We start from the raw sequence: 20668 nt of genomic DNA, 5'->3' as shown, positions 1-20668 counted from the left end.
AATGGAGGATAATAGTCATAGAAATGCCCTAGATACTTTCAGTGCAGTTGCTAGTTCTAGTTCATAAATAAGTTAATATGTTCTTTGTTTAATTGGAAAGCAAGAAACTCTCCCATTACGTTTCAGAACTTGTCTGGTGCGGAATCCTTAACGTAGAGGGCCAACTAACCATTTACATGGAGACAAACCAGTTTTGATGTCTTGAGCTCTCGAACTTGACTATGCATGGATTAGTTTTTAAAGAAAGGTAAGACTTCTGTTGATTAATGGTTGGTTTTTTCATTTTGTTTCAGATTTGTGGGCGTCACCTTTGTTTATTAAGGTGTTTACAGGTCTCCTTTCCTTTATGAATTGGCCTCTTGGTATTATAAGTGTCGTTTCTGAATTTGCTCTTCTATATAATTGTTTAGGCTTCATCTTATTCTTGTTATGGGTTTGTACTTTTCTTTAATTTATGGTTTGGTATCTTTATTCATTTTTATGGCCCTTTGTGTATTTTGCGAATAAAAAGTTGGTAATTATTTACACCTCTGAAAATTATGTAGGTTTCCAGCTTTTTTTCTCCCATTTCAATAATTAGGATAATATAAACAGAATAAAACTATGACAGTCATAAAATGACTCCCCCCCACCCCCCCCCCCCCCCCCAAAGCCCTACCCTCCCTTTCTGCGGCGATGAAATGTCGGTTTGTACTATAAAACTAACCTACTTTGGCAGCTGAATACGAAGGACAGCTTCACGCTCTATCATAACGAAATTCGTTATTTTTTTTTCTTAATAAAAGTAATTTTTTGACTTTACAAACGATAGAAGGCTATCTGGAAATATCTATGTGTATTACACATACACTCACACACACACATACATACATATATATATATATATATATATATATATATATATAACTACTATCTTGTATTCTTAGATGCAAGAAAAATATTTGAAGCACCGTAGGTTAGGGTCTGCTACGACTACCATTTACGTATTTCATGTTCTTACGTAAATCACACGAATTCTCAAGACTTTTTAAAGAATATTCTACAATTATTCCAGTACCGTGCTTTGCATGCATTAAACATTTTTTGTGCAACTTTATGTACCGAAGTTTTGGTATACGGTGAACTGGCTCATTTTTACGCACGATGCCAAAAACGACCTCTTGTCTAGAAACTCCTCCTTGTTTACTGATGATCTTCCAGAACTTCTTTGATGCACCAAGATGATTGATTGAGGACGCAGTCTTTGAAGTTCTCTTGAAACGGTTTCTTTATAAGTTTTCCTCTAGGGTGGTTTCGACAAGAGGTCCTCGGGAATACAGAAGTACGTCTTTCCTGTCTTCTTATTTCTTGCTGATATTTTTCATGTTTTAATTTGTTTGATTTTCTGGTCTTTGGAGGAAATATATTCAGCGGTGTTTATTACGGCTTCTTCCTTCTCGGAAAAAGATGTGTCGTTGATCTTTGTGAGACGCGAACGAGTGGCGATTAAATCATGCAGCCCCAATGATATTAAACTGATTGACAGGCCAGAAATAGCGAATCGCTCAAGGTGACTTTCGAATTAAATTCTGAAGAAACTCCAGTAACTAAATAATTTAGTGCTTCTCAGGCGAATTAATGATCATAGACTGATCACGACTTTTTGACTCATGACATATTTCAGAAATGCAATATGAAAAAATACACTTTTTTAGGGGTATAATTGCTTTGAATTGCATAGAATTGTATTTCTTCAGATAATAAATCTAATATAGTCTGCCGTTTACGATGACTTGCATTTGAGATTTGTCTACGGTTTTTATCTATATTCAAGGAAATTGACTCTAGTTTCACGTATATTTCAGTAGATTATGTATTGAATTTTCGCAAGATTTGAGATTAATCTTCTCTTGGATTTTAGCGTCTGTTCAATTTCATTTTCTCTTTTTTTTTTTTTTTTTTTTGCATTTTTCAACAGCAATCGTTTAAAATTTTTTTTTCCCTATTTTCAAGGGCGATTAACTGTAAAATTCGTTCACCCTTTAAAGACTCAATTTTCCTACTGTATGTGTAAATGGTAAACCTCACTGCAGAGTACTCCACCTGAAAAGATCAACCTGCATTCTTACGATAAGCAACTGGACCTTAGCAACCAAACACCGCGTGTAAGGGTGGCGCCAGTCCAACTTGTTTTAATGGAGAAACTGCTCTCACACTTTCTTCGTAAACCCTACCTATTCCTCTTTATTCCTGGATTGCGTACAGTCTTCCATGAACAATACGAAGGAAAAAGTTGACTTAAAAGGAAATCTTACGTGTTTTTCCCTTGAGCTGGATCTCTCAGTGGCATAGATTTTCATTTTCCATTTTTATGATGATGAAGCCATCATTTGGATTCTCTCTCTCTCTCCTCTCTCTCATCTCGCTCTCTCTCTCTCTCTTCTCAGCATAGAATTTAGATGAATTTCGGTCTTTTTTTTAAAAAAGATTTTTTTTATGAATCAAAGTAGAATACAAAAATCTCCTTCATTGCTTAGTTAAAAGATGCATATTTGTTTTTAAAGCAAGTTAAAGCCCAGTACAAAAATCCTGAAGAGGAAGAAAACTCATGTAAAAGGAAGATAAAACAATGAGAAGAGAGAAAAAGGCAAACTGCTGATGGAATGAGTAATACCAAGGAAAGGAAAGTCATGAAAAGAGAAACAGTGAAAAGAAATCACGTATTCATTGTAAACGACTGGATGGGATGACGAGAGAGAGAGAGAGAGAGAGAGAGAGAGAGAGAGAGAGAGTTTAACTTTACGCGGCCTTCCTTCCATGGAATAAAAAAAAAAAGATAAATAGAATACACAGATGAGGAAATGAATTGCTTTTAAGAAATTAATTAGAAATATGAAGACACAAAAGTATAATATAGCAGATCTGTAAAATAATTCGATTGGTTAGGGAAGAAAAGTTGAATTAAATAGGATACGACGTTGAATTTTATCAAACAGCAAACTGCGAAGAAGGTACCACCAAATACAAAATACGACGAGCACACACAAACATTATATATATATATATATATATATATATATATATATATATATATATATATATATATATATATATAACCATCAATGAAGGGAGGAGGACACACACAGATGTACATGCTGTCTTTATTGCAACGTTTTCGTAATTATCAAGTTAATTACATCATCAGGCTGTTAAAATGAAAATAAATTTACCTAGTAAAATTGTAAAAAACAAAAACAAAACTAAGTATTAAAATTCAGAAATGCAAAAGTTAAAAAAGTTATTCTTACAAGTGTACAAAATATACACATTAAAAATTAAGGAAGTTAAATTATTTAAAAGGACATACATCTAAAATGAAAGATAAATGAACATAAAATAAGCAAAAATTGACAAAAGATTGAAAGCAGTTACAGAAACAAAGAAGTAAGGACCGACCTAGAGGAGTGACAGCGTTTAACTAAACGTAAACATAAAGACATAAATAAACAACACAAGTCAAGACAAATACAGAGGGGAGGAAGACGTATGGGTATTCAACGACGGAACAAGTTGTTTAATTAAGAGCGATTCTAGAATAACAAGGTCGTGCGGGTTGGTATGGGCCTAAAATACTGAAGTCTTTATTATCGATATATGTTTTACATATTTTGGAGTTGATTTCTAATATTGGAGTGTTCTGGGTTTGCAATCCTGCTGCCAGTACGGAAGCTTATGCCACGATGAGAATCGATACGCACCTTAAGGAGTCTGCTGGTGGATCCCACATAGGTCCCTGTTTGACATTCAGGGCAAGTATATTATAAATAACACCAGAGGACATATTAGATGATAATCGCTCCTTTGAGGTAAAGAGGGAACCGATGGTGAAAGGGTTCTTAGGGATTAAATTTACGTTTATGGCATGAAAATGTTCCTGAATGATTTCTGTGAACTTTTTGTGAAATTTAATGTCATGAGTAAATGGAAAGCATGCATAGAAAACTTCATTTTAGGGACAGTTAAAACTTTTTGGTAATAATGAATGTTTTTTCAGTAGGTGATCTATCAATTTCCTATAAATTAGCTTAGTAGGGAACAGTTATTGTTAAAAAAGTTAATTAAAAATGTTATCTCGTTATGGAAAAGGACCCAGTTCGACGTAAGGACAAGTGCTCGGTGGAGAAGGGTAGAAACAGAGTTGGACTTAAAATTCATAAACAAGAGCTATAAAAGTTGGTACCAAGTCCAGTAAAAGTTTTCTTCCTAAAAATCGTGGTATTAAAACAGTCGTTTTCTCTGAAAACTAAAACGTCCAGGAATGGTAGACGGTCGTTCGCCTCTTTTTCGATCGTAAACTTTATGCTCGGATGTATTGCATTGGGCATATTCTACGAAGAGGTCAGCTTCATATTCACTTTTAAAGAGGCCGAACGTATCGTCAACAAACCTGGAATAAAAAAGGGGGTAGAATCTTATGGGCAATTATCGAGCATTTGCTCCTCCAGGGAGCACATGAAGATATTGGCAAATGTAGGGCCGAGAGGAGAACCCATGGCCATGCCCTCTACTTGTTTAAATATTTACCATTAAAAACGAAGGCGGTGTCCTGCACTGCAAGTTCAAGTAAAGATTTAAAATGCGTGCGATTAAAATTGTTAAACGTAGAATCAGGAACAGGAAACAGCTTGTTAAGGATTAATTCAATAGTTTCTCCAACTGGGATATTAGTAAATAGTGGACTCTACGTCGAGACTGGCCATGAATAAATCTGAGTCTTGGCGGAGAATTGTTTCTTTAAATTGTAAGGAGTTATTTATTGTATACTTATTCTTAGTTAGATGCTCCAACATAGGTACAAGAAATTTGGCTAATTTGTAATTTGGGGTTTTAAAAGAAGCAAGGATAGGTCTAAGTGGAACGTCAGGTTTGTGAATTTTCGGTAAGCCGTAAAGGACACCAAATGAGGAGCCGTGGAGAACAGTTCTTGGTAAATAGTTTCATTAATAATATTTTCCTTCTTCAGAGACCTAAGGAAAACGGTTGATTTTATCTTCAATTTTAAAAATATATAGTAGTCAGGTGTCCCAATAAGTTCAAATTTTGTTCTGTCATTTAAAATACTTTCCATTTTCGATAAATACTCGCATTGTTGAGAATCACAGTTCCTTTCCCTTTATCAGGTGGTCGGGTAAGAATGATGTCTTGGTTTATATATTGTGTGTATGATATATACATACACACAATGTTTGTGTGTGTGTGTCTCGGATACAACTACCGACTACACATCAATTATCTCGTGTAGCTAACAGAGCAAAGTCAAAACTGATATTCCGAAGCAAATTTAAGCGAACCCCATTATCAGTCACAGACATAACTGACGTAATCGATAAAGACCAAGATTACTATTTATCAATCACAGACGTTTGACACAAAGAGACAGGAGGGAAATAAAGACAAGTGGCGTAGGGTGAGGACAATGCTATTGCCGTGTTTATGCTTCTTCATGAAGATAAGATAAACGGAGATACGTGACGCATGAAACATGAATGAAAGCTCTCACTGGGAGAGAGAGAGAGAGAGAGAGAGAGAGAGATTTGAGGGACCGTAAACGAAATCTCAAGATGACAGCCATTTTTCAGAGGCAGGAGAAGGACAGTTACTGATCCTTTACGATCCTTCCGGTGCTTCTCCTTCGGCGGCATCCATTTGCTTTAGAGCCTCGTCAGGGGTTTCGGAGTGATGTCTTATAGAGGAAGAGGTATACACACACACACGCGTCTCTCTCTCTCTCTCTCTCTCTCTCTCTCTCTCGAAGGTTAATTGTACTGTCGTTGGAAAACGGCGCCTTTTTCATCTTGGTAAATATTATTATGAGAAAGTCGGGCATCCGAATTCAGGAAAGTTGTTTTAAAGACATGACACGATGCGACTCTCTCTCTCTCTCTCTCTCTCTCTACAACAACTGGTGCTAAGGAGCTCACTCGATCTCTTTCTTTCTGTAATATGTTGTCGTGACTATGAATTATGTAGCCAAATAATAAATAACTATCTGCATTTATCACTCGATAAAAGATATTACCACCTGTTATTATTTACTTAGGCGTAACTAGCATTTATTCCCGTGAAAGCTCATATTCACCCACAGGGCAAAAAAGCGCCCTTCTATTGATAATCTTTATACATCCTGAACGTCGTGGACAATAAATAACTAAGGCTTGACGTCCTTCCGTATTTCAAAAGAGGTGAAGATGATCATGACAAATGAAGTTGCATGCCAGATATTACAAATGGCTGAGGGCGTTAAGATTTAGATTCTCTCTCTCTCTCTCTCTCTCGTGTGTCATTACGTTTTACACAGACGCCTTTGTGGCTCCCAGTGAGATTTTTTTCCAGAAAAGAGAGAGAAGAGAGAGAGAGAGAGAGAGAGAGAGAGAGAGAGAGAGAGTTACGAGGATCTACAAGGATTAGGATGTCTCAGACTTGTTAGTCCATCCGAGGAGAGAGAGAGAGAGAGAGAGAGCTCTTGCCATTTGCGCTGATGTTGTATATCTCTGTCGGGTAAGGAGCGAGACAAAGCTTTTCCCGCCTAAAGTTTGAGGGGACAGGCTGGCTGCGAGATGTGCGATAATGAAGAAAAATTTTACAATACTTTTATTAGCTTGAATTTATTTGTATTTTTTTCGCTGTAAATAAACAAACGCTTCCATGGCAGTCATCTCTGACACTTTAAGACGCACGACTTTTGGCAATAAGGAGAAAAATAAAACCACAAAAAGAGGGACTGAGGTCATTTTTATGAAGCGAATACTGTGAAAAATACTTGGCGACGTTAAAATAGAAAAATTACTTAAAAGGCATTAATTTAGGCCTAAAGGACGTAATAATGAATAAGACTCCACACACAAACACATAGTATTGATTTGCATATCTTGAAAATCGCTAATCCATATGACATACATTTTATAGCTTGATTTGAGATAAATACTGTGATTTTTATTTTTTGTAATAATACAATACAAATACCCCACGGTCAACACCACCTCCTCCCCCCCTCTCTCTTTGCTGGCCAACAGACTCGAAAGAGGAGCTAAAGCATCATCTTCTTAAAAGCTTTTCTTGCGAAATCCCCGAATTCAAGGAACAGCCATTGCTCCAATCACGCATCTCAATGATTCTCGAGACAACGAGAAATACAAAGACATTTTTCCCTTGTTCTGAGGCAAAGACAAAAAGATTCCTTCAACGTCGGTCATTAACAACCAGAAATTCGGCGCGTCAATGATAACCCAGTTTTTTAATCATACGAATTTCAGGATGATAACAGATTAAGCCTTTCAAAGTTTTCTTCAGATACTGAGGCCTTTTCATTAAGTGAGGTGTTATGAACGCATCGTTTTGAATAAGGTGACGGGACGTAACGGTCACTTTACAAACGCTATGAATTCCTCATTGAGGCCTCAGGGGCGTGATTGGTATGGTCCTGGCCTGCCACCTGGGTGGCCTCGAGTCGAGTTCTCGGGCATTCCACTGAGGGGGTTAAAGATGTGTATTTCTGGTGATAAAAGTTCACTCTCGAGGTGGTTCGGAAGTTACGTAAAGCCGTTGGTCCCGTTGCTGAATAACCACTGGTTCCCACAAAACAAACAAAACGAATTACTCATTGGACGAGTGGTTTGCGTCCTCGCCTACCAATCTGTGTGTGTGTGTGTGTGTATATATATATATATATATATATATATATATATATATATATATGTGTGTGTGTGTGTGTGTGTGTGTGTGTGTATATACATACATATATATATTAAATATATGATCTTAAGAGATGTATGGGCAAACCTGTTATATTTAATTTTAATGCAAAGCTTGTTGTGTCTATCATTTTCCACGTTAATAATATTTACTGGATACACGCAAATATTTGGAAACTGGAGAAAATTATTTTTTATTTTTAATTTTTAAATGATGTTATAATATTCATGAAATATCAATTTAAAAATGTAAATGTCAATGATTACATATCCCTGGAATTTTCTTTCTTCTTTTGTATTTCCTGCGTCATCCAGGAAAACCTAGATGGGAAAGTTCGTCATTACATAGCCTGAATCGGTTTCATTATCATTCATGAAAATGTGCCGTAAGCGCGCGCTCGCCTCTTATGCGTATACAAAAAATTCCGAATCAGAGATCCCAAGAAATAAGTCAAACTAAAATTATAAATCTTGTGTTGGGCCAAATTCATCATCATTAATTGCCAGCCATTAAGAGAAGATTCTCTCTTTGTCTGGGGACAAGAGAAATGTGTTTTTGTTTTTTGTCTTTGTCGTTGCGAGAATCGAATCGATGCGTTATTGGAACAATGGTTTGTTTCCCCGAATGGGAAATTTACCTGGAAAGCTTTTAAAAAGTCTCCATTATATTCCCTTTCGATTCCATTTGAGAGAGAGAGAGAGAGAGAGAGAGAGAGAGAGAGAGAGAGAGAGAGAGTAACTGATAAGTCTCATACCTTATACAATTTTACCCTTCAAAATTCCAGAAGGGCCTCTCGGGATTTTGTCAAATTTTTAATAGAAAATACAAAAAAGGAAATGACCCAGATTCTACCGAGCCTTCTCATGAGCAACATGAACAAAAGACTGGAAGATACAGCGCTGCTCATTATGCAAATAAATAAACTTTTCTTCAGCCATTGCGCCTCGTCGCTTCCTGCTCAGCTTAGGCGAAAAAGAAACAAAATGGCCTGAGAGGCTTCGGCGCCTCTGTTTACCAACCAACAATATTTTACAGAAATCAGATCAAGTGTCAAAAGTAAAGTCTTCTTCTCAAAAAAAAGAGTACTGGAAGACTCGAATTGTTCTGTGTAAACCGTCGTGACGAAAGAGGCAGAGCATTTTATTTATTTATTTATTTATGTAATTACTTAATATTATTATTATTATTATTTTTGTGTGTGTCCGTAACGTACCAGTATATTTTGAAATACTCAAGTTTCAAGAGCGACTTACGTTGCTTCCGTAGTGTTGTCTGGCTAAGGACTTTGGAACGAATTGATGATCGAGCAGTATATGTATTTTGCCAGACTTGAAAACAAAGTTAAAAGAAAACCATACATATTTAGCTTCCAACAGTTTACTTGAATATTATCTAGGAGCGCCGAAAGATAAGTGTAAATTTTAGGTTACGCATGAGTAAACAATATTTAAGGTACAGACGAGAGAGAGAGAGAGAGAGAGAGAGAGAGAGAGAGAGAGAGAAGAGAGAGAGAGAGTTACAAGGATCAGGATGTCTCAAAGACTTACTAATCCATCCGAGAAGACATCGTGTGCTCACTTATCTCTAGAAGCAGGTTTTACTGTTCATTCACACAGTGTTCTAATGATTATGTCTAGTTTTATTTTGAACTCTTCCACACTGTTGCTGTTTACATAGAGAAGAGAGAGAGAGAATTTGTCCCTCATTAAAAGATGAAGTGGAGACGGATATATTATCATTAAGGCCATCATTTTGGGATTAGATAAGAAAGAAACCCGTAAAAACAATCCAAATATATCGGCCAATCCTGGAGGCAGTAAAAGGACTCTTTCTGTCGTTTTACGAATCTTCCGGTGCTTTTACTTTTGCATCCATTTTCTCTCTCTCTCTCTCTCTCTCTCTCTCTCTCTCTCTCTCTCTCTCTCTCTCTCTCTCTGCCAGTGGAATAGTTTTCAAGAAAACCGATTGGCGTTTGGTGTTCTGCTGATTTCAATTATCTTGTTTCCCTGTTATTCTATCCAACATCCCTACTTTGTTTCCTCCTTTCACATTTTTTTTTTTTCCCAGTTATTGGTTCCTTCCTCGACCTTTATTTTTTTTTTTTTTTCGGTGTCTAGCTTTCATTCTTCTTATGCCATCTCCATACTCATTCTTGTTTTGTTTTTATACCTTCCTTATTATAGCTTCTTCCATTTGTTGACTTTGCTTTCCTACCTTTCTCTTATTCACTTTTCAGTTCATCATCCACACTTACTTTTTTTATGCCTTTCTTCTCTTGTTTTTCTCCCTTTCATCTGTGTCATGTTTTCCCTCCCTGGTATTTGATAGGCCCCGCATTCTCTCTCTCTCTCTCTCTCTCTCTCTCTCTCTCTCTCTCTCTCTCTCAGGATGATAATTTGTGGATATTGGGAAACGCGTGAATCAGATGGCATTTCTGCTTTCTTGGATGAAAAAATAATGTAATTGCATTCATTCCAAGCTCAGGGGTGACCCGAGAAAACGAAAATCCTTCAGCTGGTGAATCAAGTATGAAGAAGCGGTAGAATACTTTTACAAGAATAGCCGCTTCATAAACTACAGTACTTACACAAAAGCTTTGAAACGAGCGCGCGCGCGCGCCGTTTACTTACTTTAATCCCTTCTTTTATGCATGCCTTCTTAAGTGAATGTATATTAATATATATAAATGTGTACATGCCTTCTTGAGTGAATATATATAAATATGTATTCACACAGTTGTTATGTATACGTGAAATCAGCGACCATAATATAGAAAGGTAACGGGACCAAGAATATTCGTAAAATGAAGTTGCTCTTCTTACCAGCATCAAACGGCACTCCGAGAATGCGATGTAAATAAACAACCGGTGATAAACATGACCTACTGAAATGGTTGGCATTTAGGCAAAGACCCTGGATGTCGACGACGTGTCTTTGAACCAGAAAACAGGAAAAATGTCGTTACACCTTGATACAAATAATTAAAAGGTATTTTCTCAGGTTGCAGAGAGGAGAGAGAGAGAGAGAGAGAGAGAGAGAGAGAGAGAGAGAGAGAGAGAGAGAGAGAGAGAGAGATGGCCATCAAGTAATTACCTTCTCTCTGAGCTGGTTTCAAGTTGAACATTAGACTTGGCCATTGCTTAGATGGGTGTCCACCAATGAATGTTTGGCTATTATGTGGCCGTTACACAGCGCTTGTTTCCCGTTTAGTCTTCATTAGAAGACATTGGGCTTGACCGCGACGTGAGTGGGTGACCACTGATGAATGTCCGACGCGGGCATTCATTACGATAATTACTGCAATTTGCGACAGACTATGGAGTCGTACAGAAGCGTCAATGACCAAAATGCCAATATTTAGTGCCAGAAAAAATTGCAGTTGTTCTACCATTATGATCAAGTGCCCGTCCAGTTATGTGTCCGCTTGACACTAACTTGATTTTTCGGCATCTGGAAATTACTAAGAAAATTCATTTAAAATGGGTCGTTGAAGGAGAACATTTCGCCCTCGATAACTCAAACTTCTCTAGCGGAGAGATGATATTAAAAGTATTTGCGATGCTACTCTCCCAAATTGTCTGAAATAATTATTATTATTATCATTTGCCGGAAGAAGGCCTTCCATCAATACAGGTTTTATTGAAAATAATGGCTATTTCAGCCGAGTTTATTTTGTACAGAAGTTTCTCTATCCTTCTTATTACTGACTTTTCTTCTGCACTCAAGTTGGCTATTAAAACGCCAAATGGGGGATTCATGTTAAAAACGCGGTATGCCAAACTAAATATATATTATACAAAATGCAGTACAAATTGGATCTTAAGCTAATTTGTCAATTAGGCTTAAGATTCAAATGGTACTGCATTTTGTATAATTCAGTTGTATTCCACATAAGTAAATGAAAATGTGAAAAATACCACGTTTTTTACATGAATCCCCCATTTGGCGTTTTCACAGCCAACTTGGGTACAAACGAAAATTCAGTAACAAGAAGAATAGAGAAACTTCTATAAAAAATAAACACGGCTGAAATAGCCATTATTTTCAATAAAACCTGTATTATTATTATTAATATAATACTCTTGCGGGTTGTACTGGCCTTATAGCAGAAGGACGTGCAGTTGAAGTTTATACTCATAGCCTTCGGTAATGCCTTAAAGCAAAGTGACATGCGTTGGCTGGCATCACGTTACGGCACCGGGTAATGAACGTCTGGTGTAATCTCACTGCCCGATGGTCAGTCTTATGGATCACTAAGCAAAGGTTCAGGGCTGTGGTTTATGGTCTTCCGGCATCGTATGTGTCACACTTGGGGCACTATTACCACTGTGCCTCCCCTTGGCAATAGAGTAGAATAGAACAGAATATATACGATTCAGGCCAAAGGACAAGAGCTGGGACCATGAGGTAACTCATCGCTATAACGGAAATTGGCAGTAGAAAGGCTTGATAGGTGTAACAAGAGGAAAACCTCGCAGATGCACGATGATTCAATTGTTAGAAGGGGTATGGAAGGGAAGATGGTAGAAAGCGAATATGAACAAGAACTTGAAATGGGGGTTTTGCCAGCTAGGGGCAGGGGCCGAAGGGAAACTTGCAAAGAACCTTGAGTAATGCCTCTGTGCATCAAAATAACATGAGAACCTGAGATTTTGTTTTCACAATGAATAAGCCTTTCTTAATAGCACTGGAGTCGTTGACTGAGAAGGATGCTGCTGCGCTAGTAGGCAAGCATTTCCGGGGATTGAAATTGCCACTGAGAGGAGGATTTGCGTCTAAAAGGCTGTTGGTCCGACTCTGACCAAGACTATCTACCCATCATAAGTTTCGTTCTGGCTCCTACAATGTTTTTTTTTTATTAAATATATGATTGTTTTTTATTTATATATATATATATAATATATATATTATATATAGGTATATAATATACCTCCCCACAATGTACTTTTTTTATATATATATGTATATATATATTATATAATGTATAATTTTATATATATACTTTAATAATAGTATATATCATATATATAGTATTATATATATATATATATATATATATATATATATATAATTATATATATATATATATATATATACATATATATATATATATATATATATATATCTATATATAATTATATAATATTATATATATATTTAATAGTAATAATATATATATATATATATATATAATATATATATATATATATAATAATATATATATATATATAATTATATATACATATTTAATACTTATATATATTTATTTTATACTATATATATTATAATAATTATTATAATATAATATATATAATAATTATAGCATACGCTCTTTGAATAGAAAAGCTATAACTTGGTGGAGAAAAACTTCGCACCCTTACTGTGGAGATGTTCCAGATGACCTGAGTTACATGACAGAACCCAGTATGGTTGAAATTTTGGAAGACGGAAATTGAAATGGATGATAGCGCCGAGATTAAGGATCTCTATATATCTAGATACAACGCTTTTTACAGACGCCCCAGAGTACATTCGAGAAATATTTTAAGAGAAAACTGAGAGGCGTTTTGTCATTTGAGATAATCCGGTGGTAATGCTTCTGGGGGAGTTAAGATAACGTCGCAACACCATTTCCCCGGTTCCCCCCAAAAAGCTGGCGGGAAGGCAAGGAGCTGGATGCAAGATGTTCGATGACTGAGAAAAGTTTTGAGTATTTGCATAATGAGTTAGTGTGTGTTTGTGTATATGTTTTTTTTAATTATCTGCCTTACATTGTTTGTTGAGTCCTACATGAGGGATTTTTGTTGTTTCAATTTCCTTCGCCTCATAGATTTCAACGTTGTTGTATTATAACTTTAAAAGATGCAGAAGATTAATTATGAGGTAGAGTGTGATAATAGACGTTTATCATAAGTCTCTTGTGGTAAAATCTCTTTTTTGGTCTTGTCGACTAATACCATCCCAATTCCATTGGATATAATCTCTCTCTCTCTCTCTCTCTCTCATTTTTGCTTTGGGAACACAGTTATTACTAATACAGTCTCCTAAAAAGTTTGTCTTATATCGCACACTCGGGGAACAACCACTGTTCCAATAATAGATCTAAAAGATTTTCGTAGAGACAAAAAGAGCAAAGACACTTTTGTCTTGTTTCCAGTCTGACATAAACATTCTTTTAACTGCCGGCAATTTAATACTGTAATTTTGGAGCTTGTGATTATTTTTATTGGATTTTATATTTGCTTGCGCCCTTTTAATTTTCTAAATACCTCACACTTGATACCGATAAAGGAAATGTTGGTTTTTGCCAGATTATGTTCCCGTTCATGGCGATAGATTTTTTGGCATCGGAGATCATCCAGATATTTTGATTATCTTCATATATATATATATGTATATATATATATATATATTAATATATATTATATATATATATATATATATCTATATATATATATATATATATATATATATATAGTAAATGGTTAAGAAAAAATTGTGGGATTAAATTTTAAATTTGTATTCTGACTCCACTTGAAAACAAATAAGGATTTCATTCACTTTAAATTCCTAGAAAAAGACAAGTACGTTTAAACAATACAACATGACCAAGCACGCACACACACACAAACAAACACACTCACACACACAAAATGATTGCAGCAATAAAAAGCGTTTGTGATATGTGCACAGTTGTGCCCAAAGGTAGTCCAATTCGAATTCGAGCTGATAAAACACAAAAAAAAAAAAAAGTACAAAACTTATTTGAAATCATTCGCAAATGGCCACTACTTCTCGCTCATTTTATGAATCCGTATTTTACACATATGCCCATTTGTTACATGAGCCGTGAGGGAACAAATGAGTTCCATGAAGTTATGAAATCTGGTAATTTAGTGTCACAACTCTCTCTCTCTCTCTCTCTCTCCTTATAAACATATACGCATATAAAAATATACATATATATAAATACATATATATAGATATAGATATAAGATATAATAATTATATACATATATATATATATATATATATATATATATATATATATATATATATATAATAACTATTTCATCATGAATGGTCGTCGAGAGTCTTTCTCCCTCTTCAGTGAAAGAAACAAGTAAATGGTATAGACTCGTCTCTTCATTTACCTTGTCAATTTCGTGGGAATTCCTAAAGAAAGCATAACATAATCCTCTCCGAACAATCATAATTATCATTCTCTTCTGGCATTTTTTCATACTGAATAATACAACTTCTCTATATTCAGGGCATTTTCCTTTCTTTGAAAAATACTAGTGTTATTATTCTCAAACTACAATAATTAGTGAAAATAACCCCAGTCCCTAAATAACTGCGCTACAAGAAAAAAAAATCAAGTTTTCTTACAATCTTATTTCTGTAATTATGTTTTCTTATTTCATTAAATATGGAATTCAATCATTTATCAGCTTCTTATTTAGATCTTCCAAGTTTAATTTCATTGTTATTATTTTCATACACTCATTCAGTTATTTTCCCTAATCTTTACCATCTTAATTTTTTTTTTTTTTGGGGGGGGGGAAAGTAGTGGGTACCATAATAACCTACAACTTTCTCTCTCTCTCTCTCTCTCTCTCTCTCTCTCTCTCTCTCTCTCTCTCTCTCTCTCTCTCTCTCTCTCTCGTTCGCAAACTTCCCCGTACAATAAATATGAATCTCTCCACTCTCCATTCTCCCATTCCTTATTCTCCCATTCTTTACCCAATTCTCACTCCTTCTTAACCACCCTTTTTCTGACCTCGACATCCCCTCTTCCATTTATATTCTACCAATATCCTCGAGTCTCTGCAAACCTGCTTTCTTTCCCACAAGTTACTCGAAAGTTCAAAACTAAAAATAGTTCTTGGAGTAACAAAGGTAGGAGGACGAAGAAGAGGATAAATGAAGGCTCCTCCTACGTCTTTATCGTTATTCTTATTCTCTCTTTTTTTTATTTTTTTTTCTTGTCCTTTGTAAATTACTACTTATATTATATCCATTTCGAAATAATCTACTGCACAGGGATACGTCAGTACCAAAAGTAACCTCATTTGCCTGAGCATCATATGGTATTATATTTATTTTCCTATGGTATAGCACTGCATATTAACTTACTTTATACAAACGTCAGCAATTATAGTAAAATGTATATAAAAGTTATAAAAAAAATCCACAATTATATATTAAACTGTATATAAAAACTTAAATTATACAAAAATCCACAATTATATAGTAAATACAAAATCTATAAGAACTTGTTATAAAAAAAACCCACAATTATATAGTAATTACAATGTATATAAACACGTATGTTACTAAACAAATACACAATTATATAGTAAATACAATGAATATAAAAATTTAAGTTATACATAAATCCACGATTACATGGTAATAATTACACAAAATTTGACAACTATAGTAAACTGCATTACGAAGTAAAAGACAATAGCAAAGACTTTCAAACACCTGAGCGGTGTTTCTCATCAGTGTTTACATTTTTTAACTGTAAACACTGATGAGGTTCGCCAACCTTTGCTTTTGACTTTCACATAGTATACAGTTTATGATATATTGAGGATTTTTATTTCACAAACTGTTTTGCCCGAGATTGTAAATTTCTGAGCAACTTAAGTTACACTGTTTCAGGACAATGGATCCTCTTGAGGTGCCAACCTGAGATACAAGGAGTACGAGAGACTTTGGGGCCCAGTGATTAACTGAAGGAAACTTTGGAACCTCTTGATTAACAGAAGGAAATTCAGTGATACGGATGACTGTTCAAGGATAAGGGAGTGAACGGAGTATTCTGCTGTAATACCAACTTATTTAAAATATTAATATAGTTAAGTATAGTTTAGCATGGTGCCATATCGTCAAACTGACAAATTTTGTTTATTAACATGAGGATTATTCTTCTTTGTGTGACGTTCATATCTTCGGCAAATCAAACGAGAGAGAGAGAGAGAGAGAGAGAGAGAGAGAGAGGAGGAGAGAGAGAGAGAGAGAGTATTCACAATAACTATGACTGCAACTTCATAAGTATTCGGATATCCGACGTCACGACGAAAATGGAAAAGAAAAACCCCCGCGGAATTTTCAACTCGGCTTTATTTCTGTATTCAAGGAAACTAGACGCAGCGATGGAATAACAAAGGGGGGTGGGGGGAATGGGGGGTAGGGGGGGTGTTGGCTGATGGTAGGGGGGGGGGGGGTGGGGTGGGTAAGGGGCGTTGTTGGAAGCCAACTTCCGAGAAAAGAGGACTTGTCTCCGTCGCTAAAACAACTCGCGGTTGCCAACGTCCGGTGGATTAGCATAAATCTGGGGAGTTGAAGCACAAATGGTTCTCAGTTCCTCTTCCCTTTCAGAAGGAGATGGTGAGTATGTTTATCTTGTTGGCGAGCTCTCGGAAAATTAAATGAAATTATCCAGTTGTCATGGCCAAGGTAAACAAATTATATTCGAAGGCTGCTGATATTCGTACAACACGCCACCTATATCACCTGGATATTTACACTAAAATTTGATACAACCTCATGGACAATTTCTTCTTCATGTTTGATTTACTCTCTAACTGTTAAGTTCTGTTATCTGCAGTTCAGATAATTAAATAATTCAGTTTAATTTTTCATCTTGTTTATTCTTACCTTTCTTTCCAAAAGGGGTACAACTCTACTCTGGAAACTTTGCTAGAAAAGACGTTTTGGGCTTATACATCGCAATGTATGTTTAATACAAGCAAGAATAACTTTTTTCTTAAATCAGCAAGGAGACCCTCCATCAAATGCCTATGACAAGGCCTCCCCAAACTGCAAATGTCAATCAAAAGCAATCCCAAAAGAAATAAAAAGGAAAAATCTTTTCCTCCAGATAATTCCAAAATAAATACACTATCTCAATGGACGTAAGTACGTTTACACACCGCTAACCGATCCGAAATGGTCCTGCATACTAAATGATTACTTTTTTGCGAATTCAGCCAAAGAAAACTAACTCGTGGATCTCGCACCTGGAACACCAACAAGAACTAGACTTGATGATTTAACTGATTATTTTCCCGAACTACTTATACAACACCAATGAAAATAAAATAAAAAAGCTTTCATTCCTTAGCGTCCTGTGAAAGTGTAAAAACGCTTACACAGCTACGTATACTTCTAAAAGACTCCAAAAAGTTACCAGCTAAAAGTTAAAATCATAAAACTACTCAGACAAATGAAAAAGCAGGAAGGACTTGTATCGTATTTCTGAGGAGTTTTTATTCCCGAGACAAAGCCGGAAAAAGCGTCTTTCAAAAGATTCCATAAACATTACCCTTAATTAAAAATCATCTTGACGTATCTAAGAAGTTCTAAGAAGATCATCTACGGGCAACAAGTTAAGAATTTCACGAATGGAGATCGTTTTTGAACTAATTCGCAAGCAACTTTCATCTTTAAAGTATCTGACCATATAATTGAGAAAGCATTCAAAAGCAAAACGTAATTTCTACCGACCCCTTAAAAGACAAGACCAGAGACACCACCCAACAACATAAAGAAAAAAAGTTCCCGACCTGGAGACGATTAAGAGAGTAAACTCACACCCTTGGTAAATCCAACCCTTTTTGCATTTTACCTACCCAAATACCTTAGCCAAATCCCTGATTACGTCCAACAAAAGACATCGCCCAAAGACTCTGGGGTATATGAGATCCCATGCCAGACTGTGACCAATCTTCATCGGATTTACAGGTAAATCACTTCCCCAGAGATTAATACAACACAAACGGTCAGTTAGGTATGGACAAACAGAATCGGCTATTTTTTCAACCATATAAATGAACATAACCATAGAATAAACTGGAATATGTCACGTGTAATTTATAGCAGCAACTGCCGGTACAAGAGTCAAATGATGGAATCGGCCCTTAATAAAAGAGAAGCAGGTAATGAACATCTTCAAAAGGGAATTGGACATCGGACATCGTCGACGCAGTGTTCATTCAACCAACGCTTAAGAAGATTAAAGGAAGATTATCAGCTGGGGTGACCTAAATTGGCTTACTTGTGGACGAATCTCTTGGTATAAATACCACCTTTTCTGTAAACTTTTCTCATTCATATTACCTGAAGAGAGGAGACAGCAGTCTCTGAAATAAATAGTACTTTTCTCTCTACATTTGGTGTTTTTATGGGCTCCTTTTATTAGATATATGTATAATATATATATAAATATATATATATATATATATATATTATATATATTATATATATATATATATATATATATATATATATATATATATATTTACATACATATATATATAATACATATATATATCATACATACATACATACATATATATATATATATATATATATATATATATATATATATATATATATATATATATATACTATATATATATTAGCAGATTACTATTGAATCAAGAGGGTTAGACGTTAGAGTACTTTCCATAGCGAGTCATGCTTTCGAATCCTATCCAAGAGAACGATACTACCATACGGAGTGTTTACTGAGTTCGTAATAAGGGAAATGGAGATCGTTGTGGACATCTCTTCGCCATCCCGTTGAGAATAGTAGTATGCATAGCGTAGCTGGGCTCCAGTAAGCACCAGAAGATTGAAGACCCGACTCTATCGGTGGAAGAGAAACCGTAAGACTGAGGCTGGGGATTAATGGAAACTCAAGCACAGGAAAGACACAAGTGGCGGAATTTCACAGAGACCCTTTTGGCTCGTGTGGGGTTTGAGGCGACGGTGAGGAGGTTATATTATTTAAAGGAATTACGTCTGTGATGACTTTTTGATCCGACCCAAAGTTTTAAGGAGAGAACGTTAATGTCTAGGTTTTCTTTTTTTGAGCCGATCAGAGAGAGAGAGAGAGAGAGAGAGAGAGAGAGAGAGAGAGAGAGAGAGAGAGTGAGAGTGGTACAAGTTTTGTACAAGTATAAACTTATAATGCAAAAAAGTCGACTGTTGTTTTTTTTTCCAACACTTGTCGTCTCGCATCCAGCCTTCTCCTCTCAGCCTTGGAAAATGTTATATGATGTCAATTCAAGACTTGGCGACAGAGTTCGGGAAGGGCGGGGGGGGGTGGGGGGGGGGGGGGGGGGGGGGGGGGGGGGGGGGAGTTTTTTCACCATTTCAGTTTTTCTTCCCCCAAACATCTACCAGTTAAGTACCCATCACTCTTTATCTCAGCGTTTTCATTTCTCTGTTGAAAATACCAAAATTGTAAAAAGCACCAATCACAGAATATAAAATAAAACACACACTTCAATAAGAAAATGGATAAATGCACATGAAATCACTTCAAATCAAACAAACACAAAACAATATTCATCATATGTTAGCGAATGCAGTTAAAGGAGAAGCCATTTCCCAGAGAGAGAGAGAGGAGAGAGAATTTGAACTGACGCCATGGCGTTTTTCCTTTCAAATTTTTTTCTCTCGTTTTTTTTCTGTCACTATCTCTTTCAGTGTTTGCTTTAGATTGAACCTTTCTTTTATTTCAAGGAATATTGTTGTTACTGTTTGTTTATTGAAAGCCCATTCTCAGTAATGCTGCCTTTTATTTTATCCATCTTTCAAGAAGAAGTCCTTTGCGTTTGTTATGGTCTGCTGTTTTTCTTTAGGAATGGTCAGTCTTTTTTTTTTTTTTTATTATTATTATTTGAAGCCGTGGCCGGTAGAAATGGGCTTAGAAGGCGCTTTTTTTTAAGGTGCTACGATGCTTATCGAAATCTCGTATCCCCTTCTCTCTCCGTCCATTTTATTTTGACTATTGAAATATTTTAAGCAATTTCTTTCCTTTTATTTTTTTACGTTAAACCTCGCTGTAAATTGCACTGAAAAAAAATCGCATTATACGCGGATAACTGCTTACGCTCTCCATCGTAAATTGAAG

Source organism: Macrobrachium nipponense, chromosome 26, assembly GCF_015104395.2.
Source record: "Macrobrachium nipponense isolate FS-2020 chromosome 26, ASM1510439v2, whole genome shotgun sequence".
Lineage (NCBI taxonomy): Eukaryota > Metazoa > Arthropoda > Malacostraca > Decapoda > Palaemonidae > Macrobrachium > Macrobrachium nipponense.
The sequence above is the reverse complement of the archived record's forward strand: the minus strand, read 5'-3'. Positions refer to the sequence as shown.